Source organism: Bos indicus, chromosome 7 (genome assembly GCF_029378745.1).
Source record: "Bos indicus isolate NIAB-ARS_2022 breed Sahiwal x Tharparkar chromosome 7, NIAB-ARS_B.indTharparkar_mat_pri_1.0, whole genome shotgun sequence".
Taxonomy (NCBI): Eukaryota; Metazoa; Chordata; class Mammalia; order Artiodactyla; family Bovidae; genus Bos; species Bos indicus.
In genome coordinates this window covers 2,263,961-2,278,241 of record NC_091766.1, presented here as the reverse complement: position 1 = coordinate 2,278,241, position 14,281 = coordinate 2,263,961, and the positions used below count along the sequence as shown (strand labels likewise).

At 40.8% G+C, this 14,281-nt stretch overlaps 1 protein-coding gene across 4 annotated transcripts in view; it reads left to right on the top strand.

Moving 5' to 3' along the window:
• ZNF354C (zinc finger protein 354C) overlaps positions 1-14,281 on the top strand; it is a 75,671-nt gene that overhangs the window by 35,946 nt on the left and 25,444 nt on the right. The gene's annotated exons all lie outside the window — the stretch shown is intronic.

Sequence of the window (14,281 nt, the reverse complement as noted above, 5' to 3'; positions counted from 1 at the left end):
AAGTACATTTTGTCTTTTCCATGGATTTCCCACTGTGTTCAGAGATGGTGGATATATTTCCATTCCTTGTCCAGCTACTTTGCTTTCCAGTGAAAACTATGGTGAATCTAGAGTCTGATGGTTTTTCCCATGATCCTGGACTTAACCAAGGGGTTGCTGAGGAATGTGCATCCTCTGTCCCTAGACAGAGGTCACTCTTAATTCACATCCAAACTCACTTCATGAGCAAAGATTGAGTTGGCTCTGAACATAGGCTTCCAGATAGGATAGGTGCTTGGTGAAGAGTAAGGGTATAGGCAGTCTTTATCTTCACCGGTGATAGAGTGTCACTGGAGCAAAGCCATGGAAGGGCCAAGAGACACACTCAATAGGCATTTGTTGAGCACTGACAATGTACAGGGTGCTGTGCGTGTCACTGGGGATACAGAGGGGATATAGAGAGGAGAGGTGTTATTTCTGTCCTCAGGGAGTTTGGTACTGATCTTAGGAAATGACCAAATGCCCAAGAAAATTCAGGGAAGAGATTGGAGAAGTGGAGTTATTTTGAGCTGATACTGAAGGTTAGGACTGATGCCTGGTGGGCATCACAGAAGGAACTGAACTTGACCCGGGCTCTCAGGCTGACGCTGGGGAGGACAAAGGACTCCGTCTTTCTTGGCACTTTCTCTGCCTTGCGCAACTGTGATGCTGAGCCATCTCATATCCCTCCCGTCCATTGGGTGCCTCTATCTCCTTCTCTTTTGTTTTTTTCCCTGCTATTTCAGATCCCCCTCCAGCTCTTGTTTCTTGGTCCTTTTGAGATCTCTTTTCATTATTTAACTCTCATTTTTCTCAGGATCTTTATCGACTCTCTCTCCTCAGACCTGAACTTTTTCCTAAAGATCCAGTCTGTCATTCCCAAACTCTTATGAAATGTTTCTACATGGAACTTCTGTTACTCTCCCAACACCAACTTTCTTCCCTTGTTTGTCACTGGCTGCTTTTCTAAAAAGTAGTAGCAGCCCACAGTTTGAAAATGTGGACTCTGGAAGTTGATTTTATGAGTTCACATGCGGACTAACAATGTGATGAAATAAAATTATTTTCTTCCTCTGTGCTTATTTCCTCATATGTAAGTGTGGTTAGTAATATACATGCCTTGTTTAAACTTGCTAATAGAGGACTGCTAATATCTGCATTTTACAGATGGGGAAACTGGGGCACAGAGAAGCAATTAACTTAATCACAGTTTTGTTGTTGTTCAGTTGCTCAGTCGTGTCCAACTCTTTGCGACCTCATGGACTGCAGCATGCCAGGTTTCCTTGTCCTTCACCATCTCCCGGAGCTTGCTCAAACATGTCCATAGAGTCAGTGATGCCATCCAACCATCTCATCCTCTGTCGTCCCCGTCTCCTTCTGCCTTCAGTCTTTCCCAGCATAAGGGTCTTTGCTAATGAGTCAGCTCTTGACATTAGGTAGCCAAAGTATTGGAGCTTCAGCTTCAGCCTCAGTAATTCCAATGAATACTCAGGATTGATTTCCTTTGGGATTGACTGGTTTGATCTCTTTGCAATCCAAGGGACTCTTAAGAGTCTTCCAAAACAGTACAGTTCAAAAGCATCAGCTCTTCGGCATTCAGTTTTCTTTATGGTCCAACTCTCACATCCATACATGATTACTGGAAAAAGCATAGCTTTGACTAGATGGACCTTTGTCGGCAAAGTAATGTTTCTGCTTTTTAATATACTGTCTAGGTTTGGCATAGCTTTTCTTCCAAGAAGCAAGTGTCTTTTAATTTCATGGCTGCAGTCACCATCTGCAGTGATCTTGGAGCCCAAGAAAATAAAGTGTGTCGCTTTTCCATAGTTTGTTGTGATCCACACATTCAAAGTCAGTGAAGTAGAAGTAGATGTTTTTCTCGAATTCTGTTACTTTCTCTATGATACAAGAAATGTTGGCAATTTGGTCTCTTGTTCCTTTTCTAAACCTAGCTTATACGACTGGAAGTTCTTGGCTCACATACTGCTGAAACCTAGGTTGATGGATTTTGAGCATAACCTTGCTAGCCTGTGAAAAAGTCCAATTGTACCATACTTTGACCATTCTTTGGCAGTGCCCTTCTTTGAGATTGTAATGAAAACTGACCTGTACACGTCCTGTGGCCACTGCTGAGTTTTCCAACTTGCTGGCATATTGAGTGCAGCACTTTCACAGCATTATCTCTCGGATTTTAAATAGCTTGGCTGGAATTCCATCACCTCCAATAGCTTTGTCCATAGTAATGCTTTCTAAAGCCTGCTTGACTTCACCCTCCAGGATGTCTGGCTCTAGGTGAATGACCATACCATTGTGCTTATCCAGGTCATGAAGATCTTTTTTGTATAGTTCTTCTGTGTATTCTTGCCACCTCTTCTTAATCTCTTCTCTTTCTGTTAAGTGCTTGATATTTCTGTCTTTTATCATGCCCATCCTTGCATGAAATATTCCCTTGATATCTCTACTTTTCTTGAAGCAGTCTGTAGTCTTTCCCATTGAGTTGTTTTCCTCTATTTCTTTGCATTTTTAATTTAAAAAGGCCTTCTTATTTCTCCTTGCTGTTCTCTGGAGCTCTGCATTCAGTTGTGTATATCTTTCCCTTTTTCCCTCTCTTCTTTCCTCAGCTATTTGTAAAGCCTCCTCAGACAACCACTTTGCCATTTTGTATTTGTTTTTCTTTGGGATGGTTTTGGTCACTGCCTCCGGTACAGTGCTAGAAAACTCCATCCATAGTTCTTCAGGTGCTCTGTCTACCAGATCAAATCCCTTGAATCTATTCATCACCACCACTGTATTATCAAGTGTGCTAAGTCACTTCAGTTGTATCCAGCTCTTTGCAACCTTATGGACTGTAGCCCACCAGGCTCCTCTGTCCATGGGATTCTCCAGGCAAGAATACTGGAGTGGGTTGCCATTTCCTCCTCTGGGGGATCTTCCCAACCCAGGGATCAAATCCATGTGTCTTATGTCTCCTGCATTGGCAGAGGGGCTCTTTACCACTAGTGCGACCTGGGAAGCCCTACTGTTGAATCATAAGAAATCTGATTTGTGTCACACCCGATTAGCCTAGTAGTTTTCCCTACTTTTGGCGTCTCTGGTGGCTCAGATGGTAAAGAATCTGCCTGCAGTGCGAGAGACCTGGGGTTGATCCCTGGATTGGGAATATCCCCTGGAGAGGGGAATGGCACCCCCTTCCAGTATTCTTGCCTGGAGAATTCCATGGACAGAGGACCTAGGTGGCTACAGTCTATGGGGTCCCAAAGAGTTGGACACAACTGAGCGACCAACACTTTCGTTTTCAGTTTTCCTTCTTTCTTCAATTAGAGGCTGAATTTTGAAATAGAGTGCTCATCACCTGAGCCACAGTCAGTTCTGGGTCTTGTTTTTGCTGACTGTATAGAGCTTCTCCATCTTCTGCTGCAAAGAATATAATCAGTCTGATTTTGGTATTGACTTTTTGGTGATGTCCATGTGTAGAGTCATCTCTTGTGCTTTGAAAGGGTGTTTGCTATGGCCAGTGTATTCTCTTGACAAAACTGTTAGCCTCTGTCTGCTTCATTTTTTATTCCAAGGCCAAACTTGCCTGCTATTCCAGGTATCTCTTGACTTTCTACTTTTGCATTCCAGTCCCCTATGATGAAAAAGACATTTTTTTTTTTTTGGTATTTGTTCTAGAAGGTCTTGTAGGTCTTCATAGAACTGATCAACTTGAGCTTCTTCAGCATTAGTGGATGGGGCATCAATTTTGATTACTGTGATGTTGAATGGTTTGCTTGGAAACAAATTGAGATCGTTCTGTCATTTTTGAGATTGTACCCAAGTACAATCACCATCACTGCAGATGGTGATTGCAGCCGTGAAATTAAAAGACACTTACTCATTGGAAGGAAAGTTATGAACAATCTAGACAGCATATTAAAAAGCAGAGACATTACTTTGTCAACAAAGGTCCATCTAGTCAAGGCTATGGTTTTTCAGTAGTCATGTATGGATGTGAGAGTTGGACTATAAAGAAAGCTGAGTGCTGAAGAATTGATGCTTTTGAACTGTGATGTTGGAGAAGACTCTTGAGAATCCCTTGGACTGAAAGGAGATCCAACCAGTCCATTCTAAAGGAGATCAGTCCTGGGTGTTCATTGGAAGGACTGATGTTGAAGCTGAAACCCCAATACTTTGGCCACCTGATGCGAAGAGCTGACTCATTGGAAAAGACCCTGATGCTGGGAAAGATTGAGGGCAGGAGGAGAAGGGGACAACAGAGGATGAGATGGTTGGATGGCATCACGGACTCAATGGACATGGGTTTGTGTGGACTCCAGGAGTTGGTGATGGACAGGGAGGCCTGGCATGCTGTGGTTCATGGGGTTGTAAAGAGTTAGACACGGCTGAGTGACTGAACTGAACTGAACCCAAGTACTGCATTTTGGATTTTTTGTTGACTATAAGGGCTACTCCATTTCTTCTAAGGGTTTCCTGCCCACAGTAGTAGATATAATGGTCATTTGAATTAAACTTGCCCATTTTCATCCATTTTAGTTCACTGATTTCTAAAATGTCAGTGTTCACTCTTGCCACCTCCTACTTGACCACATCCAATTTACCTTGATTCATGGACCTAACATTCCAGGTTCCTAAGCGATATTGTTTATTATAGCATTAGACTTTACTTTCACCACCAAACACATTCACAACTGTACATCATTTTCACTTTGACCCAATTGCTTCATTCTTTCTGGCTCTAGTAGAAATTGCCCTCTGCTCTTCCCTAGTGGCATATTGGACACCTTCCAACCTGGGGGACTCATCTCCCAGTATCATGTCTTTTTCCCTTTTCACACTGTTCATGGGGTTCTCACAGCAAGAACATTGTAGTGGTTTGCCATTTTCTCCTTCAGTGGACCACAGTGTGTCAGAACTCTTCACTATGACCCATCTGTCTTGGGTAGCCCTGCAGGGCATAGCTCATAGCTTCATTGAGTTATGTAAGCCCCTTCACCATAACAAGGCTGTGATCCATGAAAGAAGGTATTCCATTATCGAGTAATTTTAAATGATCAAATTTAAATGTTGTATTTTGAACAGGGAAGGTGATATATGGTATGTCAGTAAGAATTTTAAGGGCATGTAACAGTAATCATTTTTTATTAGTCACAATTGCTCTGGATCGAGAATGCAGGCTGATAGCAGGAACAATTTCTGTCTCCTATGCAAAGCCTGGGGTCTTAGCTGAAAGGCCCAAAGTTTAGAGGGTAGAATCATATAAAGTATCTTTCCCTCGCATGTATCGTAGTTGATGCCAGCTTGTGGCTGAGACCTTAGTTAGGGTTGTTGGATCAAACAGCCACCTGTAGTCTCTGTGTGTCTTGTGCTTATAGTATGGTGGCCAGATTCCAAGGGTGAGCATCACGTGAGCCAGGTGGAAAGCCCCTTCTTGCCTCAGAAGTCACGTAACATTACCTCCACTGAATTGTAGTTGTCATAGCCCCCAGAATCCCCTGTGCTGATTCAAAGAAAGGAAATGTAGGCCTCACTTCTTGGTGGGAGAAGTGTCAGTGTCACATTATAGAAAAGCATGTTATATGGGAGGTGTATTGGTGTGGTCATCTTGGGATAGTACAGTCTGCCACAGCTGTCAGAATTAAAAGTGTACATGTACTTTGAGCCAGTAGTTCAATCTCTACCAGTTTATCTTTTTCTAAATAATATTTTTATCTGTTTATTTTTGGCTCTGCTGGGTCTTCATTGCTGTGCAGCTTTTCTCTAGTTGCAGAGAGCAGGGGCTTCTCTCTGGTTGTGGTGCATGGCCTTCTCATTGCAGTGGTTTCTGTTTTGCAGAGCACTGGCTCTAGTACACATGGGCTTCAGTAACTGCAGCTTCCAGGTTCTAGAGTACAGGCTCAATAGTTGTGGCATACAGGCTTAGTTACTCTGTGGCATGTGGGATCTTCCTGGATCAGGGATTGAACCCAGGTCTCCTGCATTGGTGGGAAGTTCTTTACCACTGAGCCACTAGGGAAGCCCCTCTACCACTTTATGTTATAAATACAGGTGTACACATACTCAGAGATATCTGTGTGAGAATGGTCATTGTGCATGGTATGTGATAGCAAGAAACAGAAACCATCTAAATACTCATCAATGAAGGAAATGATAAATAAGTTTTGGTATCTGTTCAATGGCATATATCACAAAGTTGTTAAAAAGAATAAGATTTGTATATGTAGATATGGCAAGTCTGTACAATACAAGTTAAGCATGATTCAGAATTTTTCCATTAAAAACAATAATACATATGTGTATTTGCACAAAACATTTCTGGAAAGAAAGACGAGAAACTTTATACCATTACCTGTAGGATGGAGCTACTAAACACATCACTGTGTGTTCTTTTGTGCTCTTCATATTCTTTAGCATGTGTCTGTTTTCCTTTTGTTTAATGAAATGGCCAAAAGAACACATGAATGTTCAGTTGGATATGAATTTTGTAATATACTCTTAAAACATGAATAAAACTTGTCATTGGATTTAGTGTGATATATATTTGTTCATTTTATTTTCAGTTTTTTTTTTCTGACTTTTCTGAAGTTTTTATGTTTAATTGTGCACTTTTTAAAAAGTTAATGACATTTAAAAGGAAAAAGAATGTCATTTTGCTGGGAGTGTTCTAAGGCCCAGGGAGATGGGATGGAAGTACAGACAGAATATAGGGTTGCTGTGAGTATTCTATGTATGGCAGCAAGATGCCTGCTCAGGCTGCCATAACAAAATGCCACAGACTGAAAACAACAGAAATGTATCTCTCATAGTCCTAGAGGCTAGAAGTCTAAGATCAAGATGTTGGCAGGTTTGGTTTCTTCTGAGGCCTGTCTCCTTGGCTTGCAGAAGGCAAGGCACAATTCTCACTGCATTCTTACATGGTCTTCCCTCTGTGCATGTACATGTCTGGGTGCTAATCTCTTCTTATAAGGACACCAGGCATGTTGGATTAGGGCCCAATCTAAAGACCATATTCTAATTTACTTACATCTTCAAAGACCTTATCTCCAGAGTCTGAGAGTTCTAGAGGTTAGGACTTAAACATATGAACTGAGTGGTGGTGGTTTAGTCGCTAAGTCATGTCTGACTCTTGTGACCCCATGGACTGTAACCTGCCAGGCTCCTCTGTCCATGGGATTCTCCAGGCAAGAATACTGGAGTGGGTTGCCATTTCCTTTTCCAGGGGATATTCCAGACCCAGGAAATGGACCTGGGTCTCCTGCATTGCAGGCAGATTCTTTACCAATGAGCTACAAGGGAAGCCTATAGTTTCACTTGCACTGGGTAGTTCAGTTCAGTTCAGTTGCTCAGTCATGTCCGACTCTTTGTGACCCCACGAACCACAGCACGCCAGGTTTCCCTGTCTGTCACCAACTCCTGGAGCTTACTCAAATTCATGTCCATCAAGTTGGTGATGCCATCCAGCCATCTCATCTTATGCCATCCCCTATTCCTGCCTTCAATCTTTCCCAGCTTCAGGGTCTTTTCCAATGAGTCACATCAGTATGGGAGTTTCAGCTTCAGTATCAGTCCTTCCAGTGAACACTCAGGACTGATCTCCTTTAGGATGGACTGGTTGGATCTCCTTGCAGTCCAAGGGACTCTCAAGAGTCTTCTCCAACACCACAGTTCAAAACCATCAATTCTTCAGCGCTCAGCTTTCTTTATAGTCCAACTCTCACATCCATACATGACTACTGGAAAAACCATAGCCTTGACTAGATGGACCTTTGTTGGCAAAGTAATGTCTCTGCTTTTGAATATGCTCTCTAGTTTGGTCATAACTTTTCTTCCAAGGAGTAAGTGTCTTTTAATTTCATGGCTGCAATCACCATCTGCAGTGATTTTGGAGCCCAGAAAAATAAAGTCTGACACTGTTTCCACTGTTTCCCCATCTATTTGCCATAAAGTGATGGGACCAGATGCCATGATCTTAGTTTTCTGAATGTTGAGCCGTAAGCCAACTTTTTTACTCTCCTCTTTCACTTTCATCAAGTGGCCCTTTAGTTCTTTTTCGCTTTCTGCCATAAGGGTGGTGTCATCTGCATATCTGACGTTATTGATATTTCTCCCGGCAATCTTGATTCCAGCTTGTGCTTCCTCCAGCCCAGTGTTTCTCTTGATGTACTCTGCACATAAGTTAAATAAGCAGGGTGACAATATACAGCCTTGATATACTCCTTTTCCTATTTGGAACCAGTCTGTTGTTCCATGTCCAGTTCTAACTGTTGCTTCCTGACCTGCATACAGATTTCTCAAGAGGTGGGTCAGGTGGTCTGGTATTCCCATCTCTTTCAGAATTTTCCACAGTTTATTGTGATCCACACAGTCAAAGGCTTTGGCATAGTCAATAAAGCAGAAATAGATGTTTTTCTGGAACTCTCTTGCTTTTTTGATGATCCAGCAGATGTTGGCAATTTGATCTCTGGTTCCTCTGCCTTTTCTAAAACCAGCTTGAACATCTGGAAGTTCATGGTTCATGTATTGCTGAAGCCTGGCTTGGAGAATTTTGAGCATTACTTTCCTAGCGTGTGAGATAGCAGAGGAGAAGGGGACGACAGAGGATGAGATGGCTGGATGATATCACCGACTCAATGGACATGAGTTTGAGTGAACTCCAGGAGTTGGTGATGGACAGGGAGGCCTGGCGTGCTGTGATTCATGGGGTCGCAGAGTCGGACACGACTGAGTGACTGAACTGAACTGAACTGAGATAGCAGAATAAATAAAAAGGAAACCACAGTTCGGCACATCACTGATCAGTGCTGTGCAATAGCAATATAATATGAACCATGAATGCAAGCCACATATGTAACTTAAAACTTTTGGTGTAGCAGATCAAGATGGCAAAGGAGTAGGATGTGGAGCTCACCTTCTCACCATATATACATCAAAAATACATCTACATTTAGAAAGACTCTCACAGAACATCTACTGAATGCAGGCAGAAGACCTCAGACCTACAAAAGAGCAAGAGTATCTCCATGTAACTGGGTAGGACAAAAGGAAAAAAAAAGAAATCAGAACAGGACCTGTGCCACTGGGAGGGAGGAAAAGTTGTGAAGGAGGAAAAGTTTCTACATACAGAGAAGTTCCCTCACTGGTGGGTAGATTGGCCAGGACACAGGGAGAACATTGAAGCCTCTGAAGAAAGCACAGTAACAGGTTTGCAGAGGGCAAACCAAAGAGAGAACTATACAGACAGTTGTTGTTGACTGGCACTCCCCAGCTTGACAAGCTCATCCATTGGAGTGGTTGGGGCTGGTTGCTGATACTTGGACTTTGGGAGTCAGACCCAGGGGAGAGCATTAGGGTTGACTGTATGAAGACAGCCAGAAGGTCTAGGGTGTGGTTTGCTGAAACCAAGGGAGTCCAGGAAGAAGCCTGGACCTGCCAGAGATGCAAGACACCATTGTTGGGAGTAATGCAAGGAGAGGGGCGGGCCCTCCAAAGGAGCATCTTTCTCTGTGCACTCTTAGGCAGCAGGGTACCACCTGCTACCTACAGGGGCAGATGCAAGCCACTGCTGCCATCTTAGACTCCAGAGGCAGCTGCAAACCACTGCCACTGCCAAGCATCCTGTAAACAGGCGCGGGTCCCTGCCCCCACCTTCCCAAAGATGTGCCCTTGGTGACCCATCACTGCTGCTGAAAGTCCCATAACACAGCACCAACCACTGCCTCTTCCTCCCCAGAGTATGTGCAACCAGCTGCCTACGCTGAGGGACCCAGACTGGGAGCCAACCACTGCCCTTGCCTTGCTGGGAGTGTGGGAGCAGGCCATGCACTTGCATAACCCCTATCAATGGCCAGCACATGCTGAGGAAGGAGACAGCAAATATCCAAACCAAAAAAAGGCCTCACATCAAAAAAATATTAAACCCACACAAGACATTTAGGGACGTTCCTGCATATAAATAGCTCTCCAAGACTACAGTAGATATTTGTTTTTTTGAAACTCATTGAGTTAGAAAAATATAAGCAAATGGAAGAAGCAAAGAAACCACTGTCAGTTAAAAGACCAAGAGAATTTCCCTGAAGGAACAAACAATGAAACAGACTCTTCAGTCTAACAGACACTGAGTTCAAAAAGGAGGCAATGAAAATATTGAATTACTTAAAAAAAAAACTGTCAGCAGAAATGCAGATTATTGTAAAAAGGAGTGGAAACTATAAGGAGGAGTTAAGGAAAATTGGAGCATTCATCTGCCAAGATAAAAGCTGCACTCAAGACAGAATAGAAGAATGACTAATACAGAAGAAAGGATAAATGATCTTTTATCATTTATATTGAATTTAAAATTATATTTAAATTGAAAATGATTATTCAAGAAGATTGAATAATGGTATTTACCCAGTCAAAACAATGAAAAGCCAAATGAAAAAATGAAAGCCATATAAGAGACAAATGAGATAATATAAGGCAGGCCAATCCACAGAAGGAGAAGAAAGATAAAAGGGGATTGAAAATATATTTGAAGAAATTATGGCTGAAAACTTCCCAAACGTAGGAAGGAAACAGATACCCAGATAAAGGAAGTACATAGGGCCCCAAACAAGATAAGCCCAAGCAGACCTACTCCAAGATATATTATAATAAAAATGTCAAAAGTTAAAGGATTCTAAAGGTAGCAGGAGAAAAACAAAGAGTTAATTACAAACAGATCCATTAAGGCCATGAGCAGATTTCCGTCAGAAACACTGTAGGCCAGCTGGAAGTGACAAAATATATTCAGTCTTGAAAGAGAAAAATTTCCAACCTAGAATACTCTATCAAGCATGATTATCATTTAGAGTGGGTGAAAAAAAGAATTTCTCAGACTAGCAAACATTTAAAAAATATAGCAATACTATAATATAATTATAATTAGGTATTATAAATATAATACCTAAAAGAAATACTGAAACATCTTCTCTAAACAGAAAAGAAGCAAGAAGATATAGGAAGGAGGAAATCACAGTTGGAAAGTAGCCAGTATACAGATTTAAAAAAAAAAATCTTATTTGTGAGAGCAATAACTAAACACAAGGAACAGCAAAAGGCATAGAAAAGGGCATCAGAATCATAAAATCTGGGGAAAGAGGATAAGAAAATCTGGATTCATTTTCTTTCTTTCTTTTTCAGAATGTGTGACTCATATGACTATGAGTGTAAAGCAAGCAGATGAAGGAGTTAACTTACTTGAAAAACAGGGCAGCCATAAATCAAAAACATACAATAGATTCAGAAAAATCAAAAAGAGGAGAGCACAAATATAAAACAAAAGAAGTCATCAAACCAGAAAAAGGACAAAGAATCAACTGGAAAGCAAGATTTGAAATGGCAGTAAATACATCACTTTGCTGATAAAGGTCCATGTAGTCAAAGCTCTGGTTTTTCCAGTAGTCATGTACAGATGTGAGAGTTGGGTCGTAAAGAAGGTTGAGTGCCAAAGAATTGATGCTTTCAATTTGTGGTGCTGGAGAAGACTCTTGAGAGTCCCTTGGACTGCAAGGAGATCAAACCAGTCAGTCCTAAAGGAAATCAACCCTTCACTGGAAGGACTGTTGCTGAAGCTGAAGCTCCACTACTTTGGCCACTTGATGGAAAGAGCCAACTCATTGGAAAAGACTCTGATGCTGAGAAAGATTCAAGGCAAAAGAAGAAGTGAGTGACAGAGGATGAGATGGTTAGATAGCCTCATTGACTCAATGGACAGAGTTTGAGCAAACTCTGGGAGATAGTAGAGGAAAGAGGGGCCTGGCATGTTGCAGTCAGTGGGGTCGCAAAGAGTTGGACACAACTTAGTGACTAAACAACAACAATAATTACCTTAAATGTCAATGGACTAAATAATCAAAACACATAGAATGGCAGACTGGATAAAAGAACAGGAGTGTTTGATATGCTGCCCACAAGAGACCCACTTAGGGCAAAGGACTCACATAGATTGAAAGTGAAGGGATGGAAAAAAGGTACTTAACACAAATAGAAATGACAAGAAAGCAGGAGTTGCAGTAGACTTTAAAGACTATAAAGAAAGAAGGACACTGTATAATGATAAAAAGATCATAACAAGAAGAGCATATTACACTCATCAACTTAATATGCACTTAATATAGGAGCACCCAAATACATAAATACTAAATAAAGGGAGAAATTGATGGAAATACAATAACAGTAGGAGACTTTAACACCCCACTCACATCAGTGGACAGATCTCCTAGACAAAATCAGTAAGGCAACAGAGAGCCTAAATAAAACAATAGAACAGTTAGATTTAATTAGTGTTTTCAGGACATTACATCAAAATAAAGACAAATCAGAATACATATTTTTTTCAAGTGCACACGGAACATTTTCTAGGATTTATCACACATTAGGGCACAAAACTTAATAAATTTAAAACTATAGAAATTATTTCAAGCATCTTATCTGATCACAATGGCATGAAACTAGAAATGAACCACAGGAAAAGAAGTGAAAAAAAAATTACTGCATGGAGACCAAACAACATGCTACTGAAAAACCAGTGGGTCAATGAGGAAATAAAAAGGAATATTTAAAAAGAACCTTGAGACAAATCACAGTGAAAACACAACCATACAAAATCTGTGAGAGGCAGCAAAAGCAATTTGTATAGGGAAGTTCACAGTGATACAGGCCTTCATCAAAAACTAAGAAAAATCTCAAGTAAACAATTAAAACTGCCACCTAAAGAATTAGAAGAACAATCAAAACATAAAGTCAGCAGAAGGAAGGAAATAATAAAGATCAGAGAGGAAATAAATAAAATCAAGATTTAAAAAAAAAAAAAAACTAGAAAAAAATCAATAAAACCAGTAGTTGGTTCTTTGAAAGGATAAACAAAATTGACAGCCCTTTAGCCAGGCCCATGAAGAAGAGAGAACCCAAATAGACTAAATAAGAAATGAAAAAGGTGAAATCTCAACTGATACTGCAGAAATGCAAAAAACCCTCAAGAGAATACTATGAACAATTATGCATGCATGCAGGCAGCACATGCTTAGTCGTGTCTGACTCTTTGTGACCCCATGGACTCTAGCCTGCCAGGATCCTCTGTCAAAATTGACAACCTAGAAGAAATGGATGACTTTCTAGAAACACACATACCACAAGTTGAATCAAGAAGAAATTGATGATTTGAACAGACCAATCACTAGAAGTGACATAGAATCTGTAATTTAAAAGAGAAACTACCTACAAACAAAAGTTTAGGGCCAGATGTCTTCATAGGTAAATTCTACTAAACGTGCAAAGGTGAATTTATGCTGATTCTTCTCAAACTCTCAAAAGATTGAAGAGGAGGAAACACTCCCAAAGACATTCTACGAAGCCACCATCACCCTGATACCCAAACCAGGGAAAGACATCACCAAAAAAGAAATTTACAGTCCAATATTTTGAATATGGAGCTTCTCTGGTGGCTCAGAAGTAAAGAATCTACCTGCCAATACAGGAGACATGGATTCAATCTCTGGGTCAGGAAGATGCTCTGGAGAAGAAAATGGCAACCCACTCTAGTATTCCTGCCTAGGAAATCCTATGGACAGAGGAGCCTGGTGGGCTACAGTTCATGGGGTCCTGAAGAGTTGGACATGACTGAATGACAATAAAATATTTGAATATAGTTGCAAAAATTCTCAACAAAATATTAGCATACCAAATCCAACAACACATAAAAAAGATTATACATCCTCACCAAGTGGGATTCATCCCAAGTTCACAAAGATAGTTCAACATTTGCAAATCAATCAATGTAATACACCACATTAACAAAAGAAAAGTATAGAAAACTACAGGATCATCTCAATAGATATAAAAAAAGTGTCTGACAGAATTCAACATTCATTCATGATAAAAACTCTTACAAAAGTGGGAATAGATGGGCCATATCTCAATATAATAAAAAGTAAATCTCAACATAATAAAAGCCACTTATAAAACCCACAATCAATACAGTACTCAGTGGTAAAATGCTAACAGCCTTCTTATTGAAAAACTGAAGCAAGACAAGGATGCCCAGTCTTACCACTTCTATTCAGCATAGTATTGGAGGTCCTGGCCAAGCAACCAGACAAGAAAAAGGAATGAAAGATATCCAAATTGGGAGGGGAGAGGTAAAATTATCATTATATGCAGATGACGTGACACTATATATAAAACCCTAAGGACTCAATGCAAAACCTACTAGATCTGATAAATGAGCTCAGCAAAGTAGCCATATAAG